This window comes from Pipistrellus kuhlii, unplaced genomic scaffold (assembly GCF_014108245.1).
Source record: "Pipistrellus kuhlii isolate mPipKuh1 unplaced genomic scaffold, mPipKuh1.p scaffold_m20_p_1, whole genome shotgun sequence".
Lineage (NCBI taxonomy): Eukaryota > Metazoa > Chordata > Mammalia > Chiroptera > Vespertilionidae > Pipistrellus > Pipistrellus kuhlii.
In genome coordinates, this window is record NW_023425404.1 from 187,431,068 (window position 1) to 187,458,492 (window position 27,425).

The window sequence follows — 27,425 nt, forward strand, 5'->3', positions numbered from 1 at the left end:
AACAGTGTCCACTTAGGAATTGCTAAAACCAATGAAGTAAAATGTAGAAAATTGTATTTATTGGACTGTCTTAGACTATATCAGTGCATGAATGACTCTAGGGAACCTAGGTCTCACTGATAGTCACATCTGAATAAGTCAACATTTTGTTACTAAAATAAGGAGGCTCATTAGCCTGTGCACATCAAAAAGCCCAATCAAATGTAAATAGCAGTTTTCACCCAGGAAAGTACTAGCTTATTTTGTAAAGAAAATGGTACTAACTAAATCCAATGTCACAAGTGGGTGGTTGCTCTAAGACTTGGCTTCCCAATGGTTTCTAGTGGATAGGTTATATGGGAGAAAAATCATTAATCATGGTGACTAAGGGAGTTAGGTTCATTGTCTCTATTGATTGGTCCACACTAGAGTAGTGGGTAGTTGATAATTACATCTGGTACTAATGCCTAGTTTCACAAGGGTGTAAGCATTAGGGTCATTCTGTCTTTCTGGGTCAGGAGCTGAAATACAACTGAGGCCTAGATGTTATCTCTCGTGTGACTGAAACTCTATCTCCATGGTCAAAGACTCGAGGCTTTGTTCCTAAGATTATTTAATGCTGACAAGAACCTCATTATAAGGGCTTAATGATTAAGGGAGTAGGCATGCACAGGTGAAGGGGGTGAGTGAGTCAGGGTGCTAGGCTGGACAAAGCCAGTTTGAATCAAAAAGAAAAAAAAAGTAGCAAGGTCAGATCAAAGAAATTAAGCTTCTGAGCAGCTGCAATTTTAGGAGTGCATATTTTGCATCTTTGTAAAACCTAGAGTCAGAGGAATATGGTGATGGAGTCAACATATTTGTTAGTGATATCTAAGAGCAACACATCAGGGGTAGTTTATTTTCATATAACCTACTGAGAAAGACTATTAAAAGCAATATCCTTGAGGGAAGCATATCATAGAAAGGGAACTCCCTGAACAGAAAGCAAGAACCTTGAGCTTTCATAGCTCAAGGGTGCATGATCTTTCTCTACTAAATGTTGAAGATACATTCTTTCATTAGAGACTCTAGAATAGCAGTAAAAGTTGGGATACTGTATTCAATCCATGACCTAAGGAAGTAACATAAGATAGTAATACAATCTGACACAAATCTTTGTCGTGTATTGTACTTTGTGGTGCCACTGCGTAGGTGGCAAATACTTTCTTGTCCCATTGGCAGACTTGTTCAGTGTAATCTGAGGGAACATGATGGATATCACTTTGGAGCAGAAGCTTCCAACATAATTGCATAGTTTAGTTTAGTCTTTTGCTTCTGCTTGCTGCTCAGATAAAAGCTCATTCCAGATAGAGGTTGCTCCAGTAGCCTGGGAGTCTAATTAGGAACAAATGGAGCAGACCACTGTGGGAGCAGAGCTCTGCTGGTCCAAAGCTTACATGTAATATGAGCAAGATATTACCTTTTGTGGTATATGACACTGACATGATATTGGAGTTTGCTACTTCAGCAAAGCTATCATATACACAGACCTATGAAGATACTAATAGATGTGTACCTGCCCTGAAATTTACAGTAATGCGGCCTTTCATCCTTACTCTAATGAATATGTGAATGTGTATGTGTGTATACAAATTTAATACACATACTGGGAGGTTTTGTCTTAGGAAATCAATAATTTTATATTAGATCATTTAGTTGGTTATATTTATTACAGATATTGGGTAATAACAGATTCAGGTAATTTGAAATGGCTACTTTTGATTGGTTTGCACTTATTATATAAAAGCCAATGGAGTGAATTTTATGTACTAGTCTAGATTTGACAATGCCTTTCAAGAACAGATGGAGGAAATACTCTGCTATGAATTGATAAAGGATTGTATTAATAAAGCCTTATTTTAAGTACAGAAACCTAAACCTAGCTTTTAAAAATAATAATGATGATTACTTGTAAAATATATGAAATATTACCATGTGTATGTGTGCATGGTGTACATGCCTATGCCAGTGGGTGTGCATATGTGTATTGTGGGGGCACATTAATTGGCTTGTATAATTGAACATATAATTTGAAGGCATGTCTGAATTCAATATCTCAGACAATGTCCTCAAAGTTTTCTGTCTGTCTCTCTCTCTTCCTTTCCTTTATTTTCCTTTTCTTTTTTGTATTGATTTCAGAGAGGAAAGTAGAGAAAGAGAGCGATAGAAACATCAATGATGAAAGAGAATCATTGATCAGCTGCTTCTTGCACATCCCTCACTGGGGAATGAGCCCACAACTTGGGCACGTGTTCTGACCAGTAATCAAACTATGGTCTCCTGGTTCATAGTTTGATGCTCAACCACTAAGCAACACTGGCTGGGTGGTCATTTATTTTGCCTATGTTTATCTTGCTCTGGTCTATCTCTCCCTACCTCTAAATAACACCAACCCCATTTTTTTTTTTTGGCTTAATTCTTAGATCTAAACATCTGAGTACCTTCAGAAACCACAAAGGTTAAGAATCTGAGATAAAATTGTGTAAAGAAAATTCCCTATTCAGCAACTGTAAGAAGAAATAAATTCTAGCCATGTAAAATTTAAAATAAAAATCTATTAATCTATTATAGGGTTGATCCCCAAAGAGCATGCTCAAGATAACACAAATATTTGCTAATTGCTTTTTAGGACAAATGAAACAAACAAACAAACAAAAAAATAGAGGAAACCATTTTGGGACCAGAATTGAATTATTTGGAACTACAAAGAAGAGAAAGGAAGTCCAATTTATCCCAAGCATAGTAAACACACTCTCCACTAACAAACACACTAAAGAACATTAAATAACTGTTGAAAATATCAATTTGAAAAGGGGTCCATGCAAGCTTATGATCTCTGCAGGGAAAACTCAGAACTGCTTTAGCACTACCTCTAGAACCTTGGGTTCTAAATACAACTTTGCAGGGTTTTTTTGTATAAAAGAGCAAAGTGGAAGGAATTAGAGACCTATCAAAAAGTGGTATCAGTGGGTCAGGGACCTTCTCTCACTTTAATTCTTTTGATCATATTTTGTGTGCATAATTCAGCAGCTTTGTCTTTATTAAAATACAATTGAAATATGTGAAAAGCTTTTTAAATAAAGTCTCCCAGGTGTCTATTGAAGCCTCAAGCCCCTTTCTTTTTTCTTTTGTTCTCTTAATTGTTACTTCACAATAATTAGTTGGTTATTCATATGTAAATATATGCAAATTAAAATGGGCTCAATATATGAGATTTTTACTACTAGTTAATTTCTACTTTTTTTAGTCTACTGATAAGATCTGCAAAACTGCTTTTTTCTTACCCTTGCTCATTAGGGCATAGAAGAGAAAGGATAGCATGAATGCCACCTAAATATCTCAAAAGCTCTGCCATTGTTAAGATCCTTCTCCAACTTAAAGAGTAGTTTTTAATTGTTTCTTCTATTGTCTGCCTTGCTCTCTCTCCCAGACAACATTGTGTTGAAGCTTTCATTATTTTTTACTGACTCCTTATTCAGGACTCAGAATGGCATTTCAGTATTACATTCAATATGAGAATGAGTTTGTAAAGGAAAGAAATAAACATCAGAAAAATAAATAGAATTTGATTGATAGATTGAAACTATTGTTTTAAGACAGCAAGACATATTTATTCAATATAAAAAGTGGAGGGAGATCAAAGAAATACATTAAAATATTAAAGCTTCTGAGAAACATCAGAAAATTTGTGGAATGGAGTAGGTATTTAGAATCTAACAATTCCTATTTTCCTTGATGTAATAGACAAAGGATGTCTGCAAAGACTTTGCTGTTCTACTCCTAAGAAAGGGAATCTATTTTCCACCTTCTTAAATCTTAAGCTTGTCTTAAGTGATTTGCTTGACCAATGAACACAGCAAAAATGGCCTTTTGGAACTGCTAAGGTTAAGTCCAAAGGAGTCTAAAACATAGCGAATTACAACATTTCTTCTATGGATTCAGCTGCTCCATAGAAGCAACCTGTGAATTGTGGATTACAAAAAGTTATCTCACCAAAAGACTAGGCCAAACTTCAGTCAACACCAGCACCAACTTATTAGCCATGTGAGTGAGCCATCTTGGAACTGGGTCATCCAGTACCAGTTAAGCCACTCCAGTCAGATCTCAAGGAACACAGGAGGCACCCAGCAAAGCACTCAAAATTCCTCATCCACAAAATCATGATCCAAATAAATTATTTTAAGGCACTAAGTTTTGGGATAGTTCGTTACATCAACAGGTGACAGGAACATTAGATATGGATTAAAAGGAACAAACAAACACTCACAGGCTTTGTGAAAGCAGTCATATCACATGTACAATTTCCTTTGCAAAGCTAGATAGGTGAGTATTCACAGATAGTTTAAACACAGGAAGTAATTAAATCTAGTTTACAAAGGCTAAAATTGGCTTTTGATCGGTAAGGTTTATTTCCCTATATTTAAGCTTGACATTTTTCATCTCTATTCACAAGTGGAAGCCTTGGAGGAGAGGGAGTTGTGCATTGGTGAGGATAAATGTGCTGGCCAAGACTCCAATGTCCTCTGCACAACCTACAGATGCCTCAGTGACTAATCTTCATCTGCAGATAATTCAGAAACAGGGCAGATCCCTTGGATTTGAAAATGGGAACGAAAACTCATCCATCTTCTCCTGATGGCTAAACAGGCTATTATTAGCAGGCCAGATGATTTAATAGGCCAAGGATGGAAAGGCACATGTTGATAATTAAACACTCCAGAGTTCCCTTCCAAAGCAAGTGTCCTTTAATAACATGACTAAGGTTTGTTTGCTTTTCAAAACCTTCTGCTGCACTTTCAAGACTCTGGAATGTGTTTAGGCATCAACATAAAATTTTTTGATGGATAAAAATGATGAGTGTCAAACCCAATGTTCCGTTGTTTGGGTGACATGCTACAGTATGGAATTACCTGTTCTGAATCAGCTTTGTAAATTCATCCATATAAGAATTATAAATTGAACTGGTCCTCTAACAAAAATGAATTGAGGTCTAATAGACTGGTCAAGTGACAGAAGAACTGTGTTTTGTGCTGGCTCTTTCTCATGGCTGTTTGACCTTGAAAAAGTTAGAGCATCTTTGGTGCCTTAATTTTATCATATGAAAGTGAAGAATGCTTTATTCTAAGGTTCCTTCAAACACTAAAATTTGTTTCTTCTATAAATTTTATTGTCAGACTGAATCCTCCCCTCAAATATAGTGGCATGGTCAACTTAATAGAAGACAGTTTATTTTTTGTTTTAAGCATATTCATCTATTTTTTCAGTCCTCTATATTTATCATATTACCAAACTTTATTTTAAAAATATTGCTATTTTTATAATAGTAAAGTTTTATTTTACTCATATTCCAAAGACTGTGACAAAAGTTTTACAAATGTAATCTGATATATTTCTTATGACAACTCATTGAGGTAAGATATAATTAGCTTTACTTTACAGATGAGATAATTAGATCTCTACCTACCTGTTATCTATCTATCACCATATATATATATATATATATATATATATATATATAGTATATATATATACTATATATACTATATATACTATATATATATATGCCTATAGATATGTGGATATAATGACAAAAAGAACATAAAATTGAAGACTGCAAAATCAGAAAACTTGGTTGAGAAGGGTTCTGATCTGCATGGAATGATGTTTGCATCCATTACTTGACTGAAACTTTTCCATTCTCATCTTGGAATAGGCTTCAGGGAAAAATTGAACTATAAATATCCAGGGAAAGAAAATAAAATACTTTTTAAGAAAAATATACTCAATGATCTTTTAAAGTGAAGTGGTTTGATGGTATTTTCACTGCATTGTGGTACTTCCATGGAATGGACTTTATGTTTTAAGCTGGAAGTTTGCCATCTGTATGTTGTTGACTGTTTTCTATTTTTAGAATTTCAAACTCAGATGCTTCTTTGGCAACAGACTTCCATTGTTTTGAGAGTTTATCTCAATGACCTTTCAGTTAAATAAATGTAGAACAAATCCATATCCACTTTTCAGAAGAATGAGCATCCGATGACTGCCTTTTTTACTAAGTTAGAACTCAATCAAGATCAGACTCATTTAGTCTTTGGTGCTCCTCCATGCACACAGCCATGAGGGAAATTTACATCAATAAAAGAGTCTCTTAGACCATTTTAGGTGCTTCCAAACACTAAGAACATATTTGATTGATTGAAATGATTGTGATGGAGGCCAACATCAGGATAGAGCAGAAGCAGACAAGGGAAGACCCACTGTAGCCAGTATCACTGCTCATACTTAACCATATCTACCTGCCTTTTGTTAGAGACTGAATATCTGTGCTCTTATACCCAGTTCATTTGTTAAAGCCTGATGCACAACCTAATAGTGTTTGGAGATAGGTGCTTTGGGAGGTAATAGGATCAGGTCATAGCATGGAATTAGTGTCCTTATAGTAAGCAGAAGATATCTCTCTCTCTCTCTCTCTCTCTCTCTCTCTCTCTCTCTCTCTCTCTCTCTCTCTCTCTCTCTCTCTCTCTCCCCTTTTCCCATGTGCACATGCAGTGTGAAAGAGGCCATGTGTGGGCATAGTGACAAGTCAGTCATTTGCAACCTAAGGAAAGAGATAAAACCAGAAACCAAATTGAATGGTATCTTGATCTTGGACTTCTCAACATTCAGAATCATGAGAAAATGATGGACTTCTCAACATTCAGAATCATGATAAAATGAACTTCTGTTGTTTAAATCACCCAGTCTATTTGTTATGGCAGCCTGAACAGAGAAGACAGCTCCTTTTACCATTTCTTTGTATCCCTCTCCTAGCTTCAGTGTGTTTTGGCCTCTAATGACTATCAGGCAGCTGCCTTCTTAAAAGACAACCCTTGGAAGCTTTCCCGGCTCCTTCAGATCAAGACAAACCTAAGATGTAATTGAAACTACAGAGTTTTCCTCCAGCATCAGGATTAGATGAGTACTCTATTTTGGCTTCTCCTTCCCTATTCTTCCTCCACTTCTTGACAGTTTATCCTAGGAACATTTCCTTTAATAAATCATTCACCTTAGGGTCTACTTCTGGGGAATCTGGATTAAGATGGTTTCTATAAAAAGAGGGTGACTACACTGTTGGCTTGGCTAACATTGGCTAGAGCTTGGACTCAGAACATAGCATTAAGTTCACCAGGAAAGCCTTGTGCTTAGTGCAAATGTGGGCAAGCTGGGATAAAGTAAGAGGTTTCTTTTACCTGTAAAATAATCAATCTGAGTTATATCATTTAACAAGTACCTTTTAGGGTGCGCACTCAGTCTGTAATCTACACACCCATCTCTATTAAGTGCTTTCTCATTTCTAAGGTTACAGAGGTGAGCTGCCATCACAGCCAAATTCCAGCTATGTTAACCTTCTTCCAACTGGAATGTGTGCTATATTTTTCACTTGCAGGGCTTTATACATTCTACTTACTTTTTCACTCTGCCTGAAGTTTTCTTATTGCTGACCCTTCTAACACTATCTCTAGTAATTTAGCTCTCCCAGAATTTTGAGTATGTTTTGGTATACATAGCCCCGTGTATGACACTATCTGAACTACTATATCTGTGATATTTCTGAAGAATTATTTTTACCCTCTTTATAAAACCACTGCTTAAGTTGTCTTATTTTATATCATTTTAGTGCTAACCCGGGACCTCAGTAGGCACGACTTCTGTGTTTATTTCTTAATTCTTTTCTCTACTCAGCTGTTCCAAATTTCATCTTCTTTTGGTTATTAAAAGTAGTCCTTTGTTAGCCAATATTCTTCTTTGTTCCCAAATTACCATCATTAATATCATCTAACTGCTTATTAGAAATGCAAATTCTTAGGGCTTATCCCAGGCTGAGAAAGAAACTCTGAGGGTGGTCCAATCTGTGTGTTAGCAAACACTTTGATATTTTGATATACACTAAATGCTGTGAACTGGTCTAAGCGTTACAGGACTTTGATTCTTAAGTGGCAAATTCTAAAAATTAAAAAAAAAAAAACCCTCCTAGACAAACATACAAACAAACTAGCAATCTTTCCTCTTTAGAGGAAGGTTCTTGAAAATCCTAAGATTTTCAAGATGTTGGTTGTTGAAAATCCTAAATGCATTCTCTATCAGATGACCTATATTAATCCGGTCAGGCTGCCATTAACAAAGCACCACTAATTGGGTGGCTTAAAGAACTGAACAAATTATTGCCTCACAGTTCTGAAATCAAGATGTCAGGACAGTTGGTTCTTTCTGAAGATTGTCAGGGAGAATCTCTTCCACATCTTCCAGTGGTTTGCTGGCAATCTTTGTTGTTCCTTGGGATTAGGGTTTCAATATATGAATTTGGGGAATACACAGACATTCAGTCCCTAATACCTACCCAGGGAAAGTCCAACTTATTTCCTCTAGAGTGGAGTCAGTCCATCAGAATTTTTAGAACTACACAGGTTATTGTGATGCACGGCTAGTACTTCTAACTTTTGTCCTAGACCTTTATTTCTACAAGACATTCCTATAGTTTTGGACTGCTAGTTAATACAGAAAAGAAATGAAACTAATCAAAACTGTAGCATTCTGATGGTGTATGTCTTGTCAACCCATCTCTTTTGTAAGCACCTGCAGGAAAGTCACCTCACTTCTGATAGCCTTTCTCTAAATCCCCACAGAGGTGGTTACTTATTAAGTTCTTAACAAATACAAGCTGATTGATCAAATAAAATATTGGATTCTTTACTTCAACCCCTTTGCTTCAACAACTGCACAAATAAAAAATCAATACATGTACATTATTAATTCTTTTCTGTGATAGAGAAATGCAAGGAACACATGGTGGAAATTTTCCTTTGTCTAGTCAGGGAATGGAGACATTGAAAGACAAACTCAGCCTCTGTTTAGTAATTAGTTCCTCAGCTCTCTGTCTCTGTTTTATACACTTGCACTCTGATCTAACAGGCCAAAACTTATCTAAATGTTGCTACGAGATATGTAAGGGTTGCAAAAGAGATTAAAAGAGATTTCTTGCTTATATAGTGAAATTATGGATGGAGAGTTAGATAAGGCATTCTTAAATCTCTGTCTTTCCCTTCCACTTTCATTCCTTGTTGGCTTGTTTGTTTTGTTATTATTGTTTTTAAAAAATTCCAAGTATTTAGAATGTCAAGATCTTAGAGAATATATTATAAAAATAATGACCTGAATGTCACAATCTCCCCTCCCCAATTCTCTGCCAACCAAAGTCAAACAAAAGCATTCACATGATACTAAGTTCTGAAAAGTTAGTTTCCTATCTATCCACCTATTATAGGATTTTTCTATTAAGCCCAGACACCCTGATTTGTTTGGAGAGATAAATTCCACCCCCCAGCATTTCTTTAATAATCCTTTTATACTTCTTATCTTTTTTTCTTGCTGCTATTGTTTGATAGGGCCACTTAAATAGGTCTTTCCACAAGGTTACTCAAATTAAACATTAGCCAGCTCAATAAGCAGCTACAGAAAACCACTGACAACATCTAGCAAGATAAACATCCACACACCAAATTGTGAGATTTCTTTATTTCTACCTTGATTGTCTCAAGGAATTGTGTTTAAAGACCACCAGACTTGCTTCCTCTTGTGTTTTCAGATACTAGGTTTCTGGTGCAAAATGGACATAAATAATTGGCTAGATTTTTTTTTTTAATCATTACCCAAGAATATTTTCCATTGATTTTTTTAGAGTAAAATGGAAGGGGAAGGACAGAGAAAGAGAAACATCAATGTGAAAGACATACATGGATTGGTTGCCTTCCATATCTTCCCCAATCTGGGCTGGGGATCAGGCCTGCAACTGAGGTACATGCCCTTAACCAGAATCAAACCCAGGACCCTTCAGTTTGCAGGTCGACATTCTATCCACTGACACAAACCAGTGAGGACTATTTTTTTTTTTAAATCCTCACCTGAAAATATTTCTCTGAATTTTAGAGAGAATAGAGGGAAGGAAGGAAATAGGGAGAGAGAGAGAAGCATCAATGTGAGAGAGACATATGCCTCCCACATGCACCTGGACCTTGGCCAGGGATCAAGTCTACAACTGAGGTATGTGCCCTTGACCAGGAATTGAACCTGAGACCCTTCAATCCATGGGCTAACACTGTAGCCGCAGAGCAACCCCTGGCCAGGGTGTAGATTTCACTTCATTTTGATTATAGTAAATTTAATGTTTACATGGTCTGTGCTTGTGTTCAAGTGAATAAAATTTTATATTTAGAGAGACTGATTCCTTTGAACTAAACAATAGCAACTATTAATGAACCAATGTATTATTTATTAACTAGATGCCCAGAGCACAAAATTCATGCATTGTGTGTGTGTGTGTGTGTGTGTGTTCCTTAGCCCAGCCTATACCTTCTCCAAAATGGGACTCCTTAAGGGATGGATGTCTGACTGCCTATTTAGCCAGGACTGGTGGCTCCCAACCACTCACCTGCCTGCCTGTCTGATTGCCCCTAACCACTTCTGCCTGCCAGTCTGATCATCTCCTAACCATTTCTGCCTGCCAGCCTGATCACCCCCTAACCACTCCCCTGCCAACCTGATCAATGCCTAACTGCCCCTCCCTGCCAGCCCAATTGCCCTTAACTGCCCTCTCCTGCTGGCCTTGTCACCCCTAACTGCCCTCCCCTGGAGGTCTGATCACCCCCAACTGCCATCCCTTACAGGCCTGCTCCCTCCCAACTCCCTTCCCTGCTGACCTGATCACCCACAACTGCCTTCCCTTTCCAGCCATCTTTGACCACATGGGGTCGGCCATCTTGTGTGTTGGAGTGATGGTCAATTTGCGTATTACCTCTTTATTATATAGGATGGTTCTGTGGGTAAGGCAAAATAAATCTATAAACAAACAAACAAAAACAACAAAGAACAACTTCTTGGTTAATAGTTTATCAGATATGGTACTCTTGTAGGAATCTCAGGTAAGCTAAGAGCACTGGATATCTAAATAGTGGGGGCCTGGGTACTACAGAAGGAAGATAAAGCCCACAATAAGAATATTATATGTGGGAGGTGTCCCAGTTAATCTTTGGATAATTTCATATTTAATCAGGAGCAATTCTCAACCAAAATAGAGAATCATATATAGAGAGCAGTCTGACAGCCATGTGTCTATGTGTGTGTGTGTGTGTGTGTTTTGGGGAAAGTTGAGTGGAATTGGTGGGCTGGGTGGCAAGGTGAAAGGCTTGAGTAAGCAAGAAAAGAAAGAAAAATATCTTTCACAGGGCCAACAGTGTAGTGATTATCATGGGGAAAGCAAGTTGGGGGAGGTAGAGGATATGGTATAGGGAGGATAAATGGTGATGGAAGCGGGGCTGATTTGGGGTGGTGAACATACAATGCAGCATACAAATGATGTGTTGTAGAATTGAATACGTGAAACCTGTATAATTTTATTATCCAGTTTCATCACAATGAATTCAATAAAAAGAAAAAAAAATAACAAGCCCTGGGTAGCAAGCTCTGCTCTGGGGCCAGAATCTTCTCTTATCTACTGTGAATAGTGGACTGAGAACAACTTTGGGTCCAGACATGTTTCTGAGAGATCTTCTCTCCCCATTGTTTTAGTGAAGTTTGGATGATGCTGAATCTCATCCTCAGGCTCATCATCTGAATGAAGGTTGATAATGACATACATCTGACATTACAGTTGGGAAGGCAGAAATCAATGATGTTTATAGCTCATACACAGGCCACACAATAGTAGCCTGCACCCAGAACAGCAGGCTCCCCTTGGCCTCACAGTCCATTTAGTTTTTTTGCCTTTTCTCTGCACCAGCAGTACATGAAGGAAAGGGTATATCATTTTGTCAGAGCAAAATAAAAACTATCTGGTAACTGTTAGCTTGATGATTGGCTCTGCTTACTTTCTCTCCCTGGGTACCTCCCACGGTCCTCAAAAAACATAAAAAGTGCTTGGGTTGGGCTTTGAATACATGAGATTGGCAATTTTCAACAAAAAGACTTTAACAGAAGAAACTACTGGAGATTTGACACCATATTTGTATATAATTTACACATATAGTTATCCAAAGACCCCTATAAAAGTCATTAGAAGAAAAACAGGTGCCCCTAGATTTTACTATGTTATAGAGAACAAAATAATACATTATTACTATTATTACTAGAGGCCCAGTGCATGACATTCGTGCACTGGAGGAGGAGGGATGAGGGGTCCCTCAGCTGGCCTGTGCCCCTTTGCAATCCGGGAGCCCTTGAGGGATGTCTGACTGATGGCTTAGACCTGTTCCCTAAGTTCCTGCAGAGGCGGGAAAGGCTCCTGCCAATGTTGCTGCTTTTGCCAATTGTCAGCCAGCTTGTGGCTGAGCCACGCTCTCCCTGTAGGAGCTCACTGACCACCAGGAGGCAGCTCTTGCATTGAGCATCTGCCCGGTGGTCAGTGCATGTCATAGCGACCAGTCATTTCTCCACTCGGTCCAATTATATATGATTGTTTTTGTAGTTATTATTATAGTAAACTAGAGGCCTGGTGCATGAAATTTGTGCATGAAGAGGTTGTTCTCAGCCCAGCCTGCTCCCTCTCCAATCTGGGAACCCTCAAGGGAATGTCCAAGTGCCAGCTAAGGCCTGATTCCAGCAGTCAGACATTCCTCTCACAATCTGGGACTACTGACTCCTAACCGCTTGCCTGCCTGCCTGATTTCCCCTAACTACTTCTGCCTGCCAGCCTGATCGCACCCTAACCACTCTCCTGCTGGCCTGATCACCCAAAACTGCCCTCCCCTGCTGGCTGGGTCACCCCTAACTGCCTTACCCTGCTAACTGGATTGCCACAAACTGCCCTCTTTCGCCAGCATGATCACCCACAACTGTACTCCCTTGCTGGCCTGATCATTCACAACTGCCCTCCCCTTCCAGCCTGATCCCTCACAATGGTCCTCCCTTGCCAGCTGGATGGCCCCTAACTGGCATCCCCCGCCAGCCTAATTGCCCACAACTGCCTCTCTTGTTGCAACCTACCTCTGCTGGCCTTGCCTCTGCTGTGCAAGTGGCCATCTTGTGATGGCCATCTTGTGATGATGTTAGGATATGATGCCTGAGGGTGTAATGACCATCTAGGGCTAGGCTATTATTAATATAAACTAGAGGCCCAGTGCATTGAATCTGTGCACAGAGGAGGGTCGCTCAGCCCAACCTGCATCCTTTCCAATGCAGGAGCCTTCAGGGGATATCCTACTGATGGCGTAGGCCTGCTCCCCATGAAGCAATTGAAAAGACAACATTATTTTTTTTTTTTTAGAAATTTTTAAAGATGTCTCTTTCATAAGATATTACATTTCTTTCTTCCTTTCTTTCTTCCTATCTTCCTTCCTTCCTTCCTTCCTTCCTTCCTTCCTTCCTTCCTTCCTTCTTTTCTTCCTTCCTTCCTTCCTTTCTTTCTTTCTTTCTTTCTTTCTTTCTTTCTTTCTTTCTTTCTTTTTTTCTTTTTTTTTTTCTTTCTTTCTTTCTTTCTCCTCACATGAGGATATTTTTCCATTGATTTTTAGAGAGCATAGAAGAGAGAGGGAAAGATAGAGAGAAAAATCAATTTTTAGAAGGACACTTAGATTGGTTGTCTACTGCATGTGCCCTTACCTGGGAGGAGCTTGCAACTTATGTACATGCCCTTGACTAGAATCAAACCCAGACCCTGTGGTCAGCAAGCCAAAGCTCCATCCACTGAGGCAAACTGGCAAGGGCAGGATATGACATTTCTTAGCCCCTCCAGCAGTGGGCCTTCATTTTTCCCCCCACTAGGAATGAAGTGGAAAAACCCTAGATCACCTTCGTCGTTCTTATTACCCAAGTTACCAAAAGCATTGCAAGCGGCATATGGGGAGCTTAGCCAATAAGCAGTCAGGAAAGGTGTTTCCTCTGCAGCTCATGGGCAGAGGTGGGGCTGCCGGTATGCTGTGGCTGGTAGGCCCTGTTCTCTGCAGGCCTGTGCCATCCATGGCTTGCCTCACCATTCACGCAGTCCCATCCTGCCCACCTATACATGCAGCCTCCTCTTGAGAGGCTGTGACATTAGAGCATCCTGGACAATTTCCATATTACCTCTTTATATACCCTTGTATATAATAAAGAATTATAAATTAATACTATACTATTATCAAATATTTTGTTATTATAAAGTAAGTATATTTACCATATATTTCTCTGTCACACATGCTGATGTGTTGTTCTCTACAATAGTTGGCAGAAAATGTAGGACAAAATTCAAAATCTATAGAGACAATCTATTCATGGGTACTCAGTTTTCAAGTAATGTGAAATTCAGGAAGAAATAAAGAGGTGTTTTGCATTTGTGTGTGTGTGTGTGTGTGTGTGTGTGTGCGCGCGCGCGCGCGCACAAATGAGGGCAAGTAAAAGAAAGAGGAGAGAAGAAAGAAGAGCTAAAATGCTGAAGGCTTCCAGTTGCTGAGGATCAATGTGCATACCTCTGAAATCCTCCAGGGTGACTGCCTAGGTGAGAGCTAAGAATATTTTCTTTTTATCTTTCAATCACTGCCTTTGTAGGTATAAAATAAGAATATCGATCCCTGGAAGGTGATAATGGTTTCTCAGTCAAAATGTTATTTGCTGTTGGAATTCATTTCCCTGTTGCTTGATTTTTATGTCACTCTCCCCAGGTCTTCAATCTTCTTTAAAGGTAGCAATGTACTGGCAGGTCCCAGGTGGACTTGATGGTTGGGAAATCCTTGGAAGAGACCCAGCTTGAACAGGGGGATAACTTTCCAGAACTCACACCTCAATTCCCAGCCCCCTCCTGCATTCTACTTTGAGTATAAAGGAACAATCTTAATTTTAACTCCTGACAAGACTGTGAATTAGTATACTGTTTCCTTCCCCTGATGCACACCCTGGTGATACCACACAGAAGAAAAATAAACATTTAAGTGCACAAAAGCTACTTTAAAAATGTGAACAATCTCAGGGAGAGAGAAAGTAGTTGTAATTGATGGAAGGAACAAAAGGCAGACCAGGGAAGGAGAACCCCATGTCATCCACATATGATAAATTAAAAATACAAATTTAGGTTAAAAGTTTAATACAAAAATAAATAGGAAAATGTATCTATTAAAAAATGCTGAGCTATTATAGAATATAGAGTTTTGAGATGTTATCATAAGGCAATATAAAACAATAGAGAGATGAAAAAATATTGTGTTGGAGAATATGAAGAATAATATTAGCAGTTTTAAGTTATTTATAGGATTCATTAAAAGTAAGAAATACAATTAATGGAAAAGTAAACATTTTTAAGAAATGAGACTGAAAATTTACAACAGTTAATGACTAAGACCTAAATTTGGAAGTCCTTATAGAGCCAAATAGATGAGAACCTTACATGTAGACAACTTATGGTGAATATTAAGAATAAAAAGCTACAAATATACTAACATTTACTAGGTTAAAAAAATTAAACATCAAGAATCTTATTAACAATGCAAGGAAAAATAGTGGGGTAATCTTAATATTTTTAAAGTGTTAATAAAATACCAAACTTAAAATGCTTAATATAAAGAAATTATTTACATATACATAACAAATGAAACTATTTTCATTCCTTATAAGGTTTTCTCCACATAACCCTTTTCCTATTTGATAATATTTTTGGAGAAAGTTTTCAGACAAGAAGAGAAAACCTAGAAGATATAATATACTGTATATATATATATATATATATATATATATATATATATATATATATATAGTGTTTTATATATCCCCGATATTCATATACACACATGAATATTGGGGATGAGTAAATCATTGCTAATAAAAATAATCATTAATAAAATCAATTAAGTTTAATGTTTAAAGAAACAAAGGCTCTGTATAGTAAGATATATCTATTAATAATTAGTGAATACATAAGGCATGATTAGCCAGAGACTAAATATAAAATGTAAATGAAGAAAAAATTGTAAGGAAATTAAATCATACAATACTTAGCACTTGATGACAATTTACAAGCATTTCTAAAAGCAAAATTAATAAAGATTCAATGTAAAAAGTTGAATTAAACAAAAAAGTAGAAGCAAATTGAACTGAGCTGGATCTAAGACTAGACTGGGTGGGTCACTGACCTGACTACAGGGCTTTTAATCTGCTTTATTCACTGATAATATCAGAGTGACTATATCAATGCCTAACAGATCACAGTACTTCATTAGTACTTCATAAATGAATGAATAAATAAACAACAATAAAGAAAGAATATTACAAATATATGTGTTTTTTTTAATGAAAGCATCTGTATAGTAAAGACATCTCTGGCAAGAGTGATTTAGGAAAGAAAATGGATAAAAGGAAACATATAAATCAACAAAATGTAAAATAAAAAATATATATACATATACATATATATATATATATACATACATGTGTGTATATATATAGATAGATAGATAGATAGATTCTATATATACAAAAGCTTTAATAATAATAGCAAATTATTATAAAGCTATATGCTAAAATATTTGAAAGTCTAGAAAGATGAGAGAAATGTGCCTATAATATAAAAGCTAGAATTGAAGCAAAAAGAATAAAAATCTGAATAACCAAAAACAATTAGAGAAATTGAATGATGATTTCAGGCTTTCTTCCAAAGACGCCTGCAGCCCAAATAGTTCTATAGCTGAGTTCTCCCATACTTCCAAGGGATAGATTGTTCCTATCTTATAAAAGATTTTCAGAAAACTAACAAAAGAGAGAAAGATATCCAAGTTTTTATGAGACTTGTATATTGATTTCTAAATTGGATCAGAATACAAAATAAGGCATTTATAGATCCATTTTTATCTTTTGCCACATAAAGGACTAATCATACAACTGTTTTAATAGATACAACATTCATTTACTAAATTTCAATACCTATTTTTGAGATAAACCAGAAAATTACTTATAAAATGAAAAGTCCCTAGCTTAACAAAGGCCATATAGTTAAAACTTACAACTTCTTATTTAATGGAAAAACTTGAGCCACATATCTTTAGGTTTATAAATAAGTTAATAATACCTTCAATAATGCCTATTATTTAATATAGTACTAAATTCCCTGATTAATGCTATGGAAAAAATACAAAATTTAAAGATTAGAAAAGTACTAATATAACATAAGTTTCAGGAAAGACCATCTGTATAGGAAATTCAACATATTCCTGAGATAAAATATTAGATCTACCTGAGTAGTCTTTCAAGTGATCTGAGAAAATATCAATTTATAAAAGTCAATCATGCCCCCTTAAGACAACCCCACTTAAAAGTGGGAAATATTTGAATGGGTATTTCCCAAATTTTAAACAAACAACAAAACCAAACATACAAATGGTCAATAAGCACAGGAAAAGATATTCAACATCATTAGTCATAGGGAAATGCAAATAAAAAGCCATTTTTTATTTGAAACATCCAAGTTTGGTTCCATTAAAAGACAGACAATTATATGTGCTGGCAAGGCAATGAAGAAATTGGAACACTTCTATATTGTTGGTGGGAATGTAAAATAGCAGAGCTGCTTTGAAAAACAGATTGCAACTTTTTTCAGAAAGTTAAACATAGAGTTACCATATGAACCAGTAATGCCACTTCAAGTATACACTGAGTAAAAAGGAAAACATATATCCACAAAAGACTTGCACGCTGATGTTCACAGCAGCATTATTTATAACTGTCAAAAATGGAAACAACCCAAATGTCTACAAAGTGATGAATGGACATACAAAATGTGTTATTCATAAGATGGAATGCTATTCAGCAATAGAAGGCATAAATACATGCTACAGCATAGATAAACCTTGAGAACATTGTGCTCAGTAAAAGAGGCCAGTCACAAATGCTATGTATATTTCTTTTATATGAGATTTTCAGGAAAAGGAAAATATATGGAGCCAGATAGGAAACTAGGGATTGCCTAGAGCTGGGAATGGGTGTGATTGCTATTGAGTTTGTTTTGAAGAGACGAAAATGTTGTGAAATTATATTTTGGTGATGGTTTTACAACTCTGTAATTATGCTACAAAACTGTGGATTGTATACGTATTTTGAATGGGTAAATTTTATGGAATTAGAATTATTGCTCAACAGAGATGTTATAAAGTGTAGTTCATCCTTTCAGCCTTCCTACATCTTTGTGAGACATGATTTGGTCATGTAATATATGTTCTATTCTGCCCAGTTAATCCCAATTGTAGATATGATATACATGTCATTTAAATCTGTATCCTAGTTATTTAAAAATACTATAAATCAGAATAGAGACATTAGCATCCTTTCTATAGGCTAGTATTAATTACTGCTCCTTCTCCATGGTCACTCCACAAGCTGAATCATTCATTTACTTACTCATGAGCACTTATTATGAGGTAGGCACATATTACAAGATGAGTATAAAAGGATGTTTCATTACTGCTTTCTTCCCTCAAAGAGAAGACAGCCTATAGTGTCAGACAGACAAATAAAACATAAGTGTTAGAGAAATCAACTCCAGCTCATTTGATTAAAAAAGAAACATATTTGAATGCTATGGAGTTGCTCACAGTAACAAAGGGAAATCAGTAAGCTAAGGCTTCCAACGCACAGGAGCCAGAGATACTTCAAGATAAAAGTCAGGGGCCAATCAGTGGTTTTGTAGGGCCGCCAGGCTGGAGCTAATTAGCACTAACGGTTCTCCATCCTGTGCCTCTTCTCTCAAGATCTCAGTTTCCAAGAGAGTAAGTTCAGTTGGCCTTGCTTTAATCTCAACTTACCAGTTGTTGTAGAGGAAAACAGGGCATCCTAGGTGGCAAACCACGCACATTGCAGGGGCAAGGAAAATCAAGTAAAGAGAGCATGGATTCTGAGCAGACAAAAAAACAGAAATGACCTCTATGGTTGGTCTACATCAATAGAACATAGAAGCATTAGCACTGGAATATCCCTGAGGGATTGAGAAACCCTTCTGGTTTGAAGTGACATTTTAACTGAAATATGAAAATAAATTATCTATGTGAAGTATACATCAGGGAATGGGAGTGGGAAATCAAGAGGTATTTTAGACAGATGGAGTAGTATGAGTCAAGGCATACTGGTTTGAAAAACCATGCTTCAGTGAAGGAATGAAAAATCATTCAGTCACAGCAAATCAAAGGGAGATTTTTGGATAGGGGATGTGTATGGCTAAGAAGTGGGCACCAAGAAGACTATGAAAGTCTTTCATGCCTTAGAGAAAGGGAGTCTGCATGATCTTTTGGAACTCAGGAAGGTCTACTAAGGAGCTTTAAGCAGGTGAGGGATATCACTAAATTTCAAATTCATAAATTCTGGCTATTGTGTACAGAGTGTTTTAAGGGCTGGAAAAGGTGGACAAACTAGTAAGGAGGCTAAGTTAAGGGTCCAGTTAATACTTTAAAAAAAGATGGCACAGAGAGCAGTGAGAATGCAAAGAATTGTATGTGGAAGCCAATACAGAACAAAGAAGCAGAGGGCTGGGAGAGTGATTGAATATGGATTTGGGAGGGAGAAAAGGAGAGCAAGAAAGAAGTGGAAAAGGTCACCTTGATTTCTGCTCTGATGGAATTCTTGAATTTCACAGGAAGACTTTCACTGTTAACGTTTACTTAGAGAAGCTCTTCCAGGTCCCTAGAATATGACTGCCCTTCCTTTCAGATGACAGTATGGAGACTGTAAGTCACTCACATTTATTTCTAGGCACTCATCTTCTAGGAATCCCTATTTTGATCCTATCTTCTTTGTTTTGGAGCTTCTGGAGTCCTAATCTTTGGAGGTGAAAGCCTAGACAGTCCTGTTTTCTATGGCACCACAATGCTCTGCTGTAGAGGTTTTGCCACCTTAGTAACTGAGGCAAATCTAAAAGATGCTGCAGTGTGGCCATTTATGCAATCTTGAAATATTTTTTTTTCCAAAGGCAAGATAGGACACTGTCAGTGCAATGCCAACATCGTTAATACTTAGGACAGAGCAGTCTGTGCCGGTTGCACTGGCTGTGTGGTATGATTTTGGGTCACTGCCAACAGGGTGAAATTCAAACTGACCACTCATTTGAAAGGTTCTCTTATTGCAGTTCAAATTCATTGAACCAGGAATGCAATTTTAACTTTCTAATCAATTCAACCTGATGACCTTTCATCAAGCGAATCACCAGGTTAGAAGGGACACTGAGAGGGCATTGAGTGTAATCCATCTGCATGCAGGCAAAACTTCACATGAATGGAAGAAGGCAGATGTTTAGGGTTTTCATAAAACATCCAGTGAAGCAGCCCCTAAAGGTTCCAGTGCTATGTGCTGTATCCCCAGCCAGGATTTCTAAGTAGAACGTACAGTCCTCTCTTGTCTGTTTCCAAGTCCCTTTCTTGTTCTCGACTCATTAGAAGTAAGGGAATCTGCTTCTTGTCACTCCCACACTTCTTTATATACTTGGGAACTATTATTAATTCATTATTCAGCCTCCTTTTCTAAGGCTAAATAAACTCAGCTCCTTTAGTCTTTCCTCAGAGGGAATATTAGTCAAACCTTTAATCATTTTAGTTGCTGTCTTCTGGACCAACTCCAAATGTTCCACAGCGAATTTTATCTGGGTGAATTGAAATCAAATGCAGGAGGGTAAAAAAAAATCTCATTAATCTGGACCCTGCCAATTTGAAATGTGTGATAATTCACAGAGACTTTCTTAACTAACCTTTCCTTCATTGACTGTGCAAGTTTAGGCAAACCAAAACAAGGGGATTGGGAGTCAGAAAAGCTTCTAAATTCTCATGAGTGGTAACTTTTTCCCCAAGTGTATCACTCATGCACTTCCCCACAGAGCCCCTGGTAGGGCAAGCCTTACCTAGACATTTCAGCAGTTTCCCTAAAGAGCTACACTAAGTGGCAGTGTGAGGCTAGATAGAGCAGTTACTCTGACCAAATATTCTCTGCTGTAAGTATGCTTATTGGGCCAAAGACCTTACATTTTTCAGCCCGATACTCTTCCAAAATTATAGGCTGTAAATCACCATAATTTCTGTATGTAATCTAAATGACACAATTATATTTCAATTTGGTGTTGAGCTTTTAACCAACTCTTTCATGAATCTCTGTGATATATATTTTTTTTCTGTGTGCAAAGACTGCATTAATCCACATTTAATTTCAAAGTATGTTCACCTTGCAAGTCCAAGTTATTCTCTGTATGAACATCTATTACCTGGTAACTTTATGCCCAGCCATAACTGTGCTAGATATTATCAAAGAAGAAGACTGGAGCCCTATTCTTAAGGCCTCTCAGCCTGGCGATGATTGTTATAATGCAGATATCAATAAGCTTCATCAAAAGAATGGAAAAAGAGCACACAGTGGTCTATGAGAGGACAAATTCATGATAAATGAGCCCTCAGGAGAGGTAACCTTACCTCAAAAGGAGCAGGGCTTTTCCAGATAGATACGATAAAAGGTTATACAAAAATCACAAAAGTCTGGGTTCCTTGTTATATGCTAAAAATTTAATTACATTTCTTGATGACTATTATAGTGACTGGAAAATAGTGTTATGAAAATTCTAAAAGGGCTGCCTTGCTTCCATTGATGTATATACCTTAATGGTTTTAAGGTTGAAACAGAAACTCTGCTTGATTCTAGAACACATTGAGACACTGGATATCACAGATGAAAGATATAGAGCAAAAATCATTTGTTACTGGATATGATGGGTAGATGGAGGACACAGCTCAAGAGTGCAAAAACCATGGGTTTCCTAAAATTTCAGAATTTAACCCTCTGTATTAAGTCAGTCTAGAAAACCATAGGCCTCACAAAACAGATGTAGGCCTTTTTCTCTAGGTTTATTTGAAAGAGATCAGATTTCCTTAGAGAGAGTGTAAGATCCCAAGAGAATCCAGAAGCAGCTAATCCTTATTGGGATGAGCTCTGTATCCCAGATTTATCTATTAGGCAATGCAAAGGGCCTGAAGTGCCAGAAATGTTTCTCTAATAAAGTCATGAGGACTGAAGAATAAACGTTCCAATTGGATTCACAACCTGCCCCATTTTCCATAAATCTGGTTATAAAAGGTCAATAAAACCAACACAAGTCCTGGATCTAATCAAGTGCATTGTCACTCCCTGTTCATTTGAGAATCAGGGGAGAGAGAGCTTTAGGAATTCCGGATAAGGAGCCACATTGGTGAAATTCAGATGCTAATTCTATCCCTTATTAACTGAATGTACAAGAGACTTAACCTCCTTGTGTAAAATGTGGGTAGTAATAATTTCAACTTCGTAGGGTTGTTGTAAGGTTTACATATATCAACACATGTAACCTGCTTAAAGCAGGATTGGCAGTCAGTGGGTGCTAGATAATTGCTTACTGCCTAATGCCTGAAAGGTCTATGACTTTCAGTAGCTTCCAGTCAATTTTTCATTGATTCAAAATTAAGCAACATGCGTTATGTGCAAGAGATTGAGACTTCCCACAACTTTATATGAATATTGGTCACCTGGGCATTTTGTTCAAAAGCAGTTCCCATTTAATAATGGAACTCTAAGATTTTTTTTAGTTCTTAAAGTTCCCAGTTCATGCCAACATTGCTACTAGGTGTACAAGATTTTGTGTAGAATGTGCATAGATTTGGATAGACCTAAAGAAATGGGCTTAGTATTGCTTTGGATACAGACATCTGGGTTTGGCCACCATAACATATTTCTTCATTTGTTTAGTTGCTCTCTCAATCATAATCTGTGAAATGCCTATGCCCTACCACTTCTGATTTATAGCTGACAGTCTTCTCATTCCTACTCTCGTAATTCTTACCTGAACTCCTTAATTAAAATAGAGCCAGGAGACATCCTTTGGCCAATTCACAGCTCTAACAAAACTGGATGCTTAGAGAAAGGTTAAGTCAGTAAGGACTTTCTTCTAGCATCAGTTTCCAAACTTTGGCATGCAGTGAAATCACATGGAAGACTTCTTTAATCACATGCTTCAAGACCCCACCCCAAGAGCTTCTGATTCAGTAGAATAATTCATATTTCTAATGAGGATATAGGCAATGCAAATGCTGCAGACTTGAGAGCTACAAGTCGAGAACCATATAGCCAACAAGGTCTGGGTTCCTGTGAAGAGGAACTGACTGGATTTGGACAAGAGTGACAAATAATATTTGATACCATCAGGTTCAGGGATAGCACAAATCCAATACTCATGTAACGAAAGATTAAGGGTGTATAGAGAAGGATAAATTCTATTTCATAAAAATCCACAGCAGCTAAAATCAGCTCACAGGATCCAAAGCCCTTACCTACTGTCAACCCAGAAAGCTGCTTGAAATGGAGGGAAATGATCATGTGTAAGTAAAGGCCAAAGCTGCTCTGTTTGTATTTCAAAACCAAGTACTTTTGAGGCTCTGGAAATTTGCAAATATTTTATTGAAAGGTGCCATGAATGATCCTAGTTTGGGTATCATTATGTGACAAATTTCAAAATTGTTTCTACCTCCTTGGGGAAGTTTTTTCTAATAGCTTGATGCAGAGGTAAACATCCCATCCACTGGGTTTTGTAGTATCCATCTATACAACTTAGATAGTATTTAAATCTATACTATTGATCTGGTGCACAAAATTCATGCACATTAAAAGGGAATTAATTAGAGGAAGTATTTTAATATCGCTATTTGCCCTTTCTCTATAATAGAAGTGTCAGAAATGGAAAAAAAAATTAGTAAGATGTATATGAAAATCTCCTTCCTGTCAGAGTCTAGGGCATGCTGCAGGACCCAGAGTCAAGTCCCTGCCCACCTACATTTGCCTCAAAATTGCATGAGACTCAGATCCAGCTGGCTCCACCCCCATCAAGCCCCTCTGGGCGGGGGATGAAACCTCCTTCTGATCCTGTGTAATGATCATTTGCATATTAGCTTTTAATTATTAAGATATGCATTACCTATGAACTCAGACAATAGGGTGGTGAAGGCCTGGGCAGGGTAGGAACAGGATGGAGGGGGCAATGGAGGGGGAAAAAAAGGAGACATTGTAATATTCTCAACAATAAATATTTTTTAAAAAACCAAATGTGTGTAGCTGTGTTCCAATAAAACTTATTTAAAAAGCAGGTGGAGTTGGATTTGGCCTGCAGGCTGTGGTTTGCTGATGTATTTTATTTTATTATTTTAAAGAATAGTTTATTAATTTTTTAGAGAGAGAAAGAAAGGGAGAGAGAGAGAGAGAGAGAGAGAGAGAGAGAGAGAGAGAGAGACATAGAGAGAGAGACATAGAGATCAATAGGCCCACAACTGGGCCATGTGCCCTGACAGGAATCCTGCAACCTCCTAGTACTAGGTACAAAGCCTAACCAACTCAGTCACACCAGTCAGGGGTGTTGACCCCTTTTAGTTAAGTTTGCATTTCTGCTAGGATATTATCTAAGTCTAAGAACTTCTTTGTTTTGTTTTGTTTGTTCTCAGAGTGTTTTTCCTTCAAAAAACAGCATGTAATTTTTATTTCACATGTGCCATATATTTTCTTAAGTCTGAATATATTAATAATATTTTTGTTTTTAACTCCCCCCCATATTGTTTTCTCAAAATTCTGTTTGTTTTTGTTATATTAGAGGTTTTTCTCAAATATTGATGACTCCTGGTTATCTGTTCATGTATAAGAGATTGAATAGCATAGTGGCTGCCCCTGTGGTGGGGGTGGTGTGGACTGGGGAATGATGAAACTTTCTGTGGAGATGGAAATGTGCTGTATCTTGAGTGAGGAATGGGTTGCACAGGTGTATACAATTATTAAGAGCCATTATACTGATAACTTAGGACCTTTGCATTGTCCAATAATTGCTTAAATAATATAAAAATGGTTTATGAAAGCAAGCTGTTGAGTAGTCCTATATGGGGGAGTGGGAATGATGGCTGGTTGACTCAGTGACTCAATACAGAGAGTTAGGGTTAGGTTGTTTCATTGGGAAATCTCTGCTACAACCTATTTAGGTACTCTTTTCTTGGTGAGTTGTACTCTGAGAGAGAACTAATATAAATAGGGTGGGTGGGGGGAACAATTTGGAGAAAACAGTATGCAGGGAGAAGAAAATGAAAACAAACAGGAAATGAAACAACAGTAACAAAATACTTGTTGTTAATATAGTCAGCAATTGAAGGGAATACATTCTGGAGTGTCCTGTCTGGAGATTTTGGCCCTGACTTCACTGTCTGGGAGCCAGAGGAGAGGGAGCCCCAGGTGATGGGATGGGAGGCGCACTTCCCTCATTCAGGATAGAGCAGTCATATAAGCCACTGGTAGGTCACAGGACTGCCCCTCCCAGTTGTCCTGCTGTGTCCTGGGTTTAGGGATTTAATCAAAGGAACAACAACAGCCTGTAATTATTGGAATCAAGAGTCTGGGTCAGTGGTGGGCAAACTTATTAGTCAACAGAGCAGCAAACCATGGCTCACCATCTGCAGTTTGCCAACCACTGTCTCAGGACAATGAACCCTCTGACTTTGCTGGGGCAGGGCGGGGCAACTGCCCAGCTGTGCTGAGTGGAGAAGGAAATCTGAGAATTAGAGACCTTTGTAGACCAATCTTCTTGTTTTTGGCCCCAGCTTTGCTCCCACTTTCAGGGGTACTTAGGTCATTAACATCGGTGCCTTTGAGGGTGTTGTGGGGTAACCCATGGTACCCTTCATTTTTATCACTCCTGGCTTAGGGTTCACTTCAGGGGCAATATCCCCGGGCTGCTCATCCGCCTTCCAGATTTAAATGTTTATTGCTGTTGTCCCTTTTCACTTTATTCTTTCTGGTTCATACTGTGGTAGGCAGAATAATGGCCACCAAATGATGCATGTGGTGTCACCCACCTTCTCAGGATCCAGGTGCACTCCAAGGGCAGTTTAAAACCCAGAATCCAATGGGAGTGGATGATACAGAAGTGCCTATAGTATTGATACAAATACAGAAAAGGTGAACAAATTTAGTGGGTTACCATGATGGTTATGTCTCCAGAAACCTTAAGAAAAACAAGGATGATTGAATTTGGGGAAGGGCAAGTAGTATAACACACACACACACACACACACACACACACACACACACACACACACATATATATATATATATATATAATTTCAGAGAAGAAGCGGATGCAAAGATAGAAAAATCAATGGTGAGAAATAATTGATCAGCTGCCTCATGCACAACCTACACTGGGGATCAAGCCCACAACCCGGGCATGTGTCCTGACTAGGAATCAAACCATTACCTCTTGGTTCATAGGTTAACACTCAACCACTGAGCCACACTGGACGGCAGGAGTATACCTTTCTTAAATGGGAAATAAAGGGTGGAGTATACCCTTCTTAAATGGGAAATAAAGATGTGTCCTTGTTGGAACTTTGCCTTTGATATATGGGCTTTGTGTTCCAGCAACCAGTTCCCGTACAGTGGTCAATAATTTAGGGTGATTTGTATAATGCACCTTGCTGAAGCATGCAAATGACACCACCTCCTCCCGTGGCCCTGCTGCAATAGAGCTGGGCTGGTGGAACTGAAATGAATGCTTGATATTCAGGCAGCATTTAATCACACATTTGGTTTGATTTACTAACGCTATTGTCTTTCCATTTTCTGTTAAGAAATTATTAGCAGGAAGTAACTGGGCCCAAATGCCAGGATATGTTGGATCAATTTAAGAGACAACATAGATCACTGGGATTTCTTTTGTCAAATAGAACCATTAGACTTGCATATTAAAAAAGTATATGTTTCTCTTTCAAGTGTGTAAGTGATGCATTGCTTAGCATTATGCATAAGGCCACCAAGGAGGCAAGAGGAGGGATGTGAATAAATGGCAGGGAATAGACAATAAATATGTTATTGCTTATGCAGCTTATATTCGACCATGTGTATCTTGTTTTGTTGAAGGTAAGTGCATTTTTTTTCTCTTTTCCCTAAAAAGGTAGCATAGCATATTCTCAGAGAGAGAGTTCACTTTCTACTCCTTATACAAACATGCTGTGACTAAAATATATTCTAACTATATCTAGCTACTTATATGGCTACTATTTAAATTGTCTATTTCTTGATTTGAGAGAGAAGAAGGGAGAAAGGAGAGAGAGAAAGAGAGAGAGAGAGAGAGAGAGAGAGAGAGAGAGAGAGAGAGAGAAGAGAGATACATTTGTTGTTTCACTTATTCATTAATTCATTAGTTGATTCTTATATGTGCCCTGACCTAGGATCAAATCCACAACCTTGCTATATCAGAATAATGCCGCAATCTACTGAGCTACCCTGAGAGGTCTTATATAGCTACTCATTAAGTAAAGGATTTTGATGTATACTCTTTTTAAAAATCAAACTCAAGACTCGTTCTCTTTCCCTTTGTCCTCATCTGATGCCTTTTC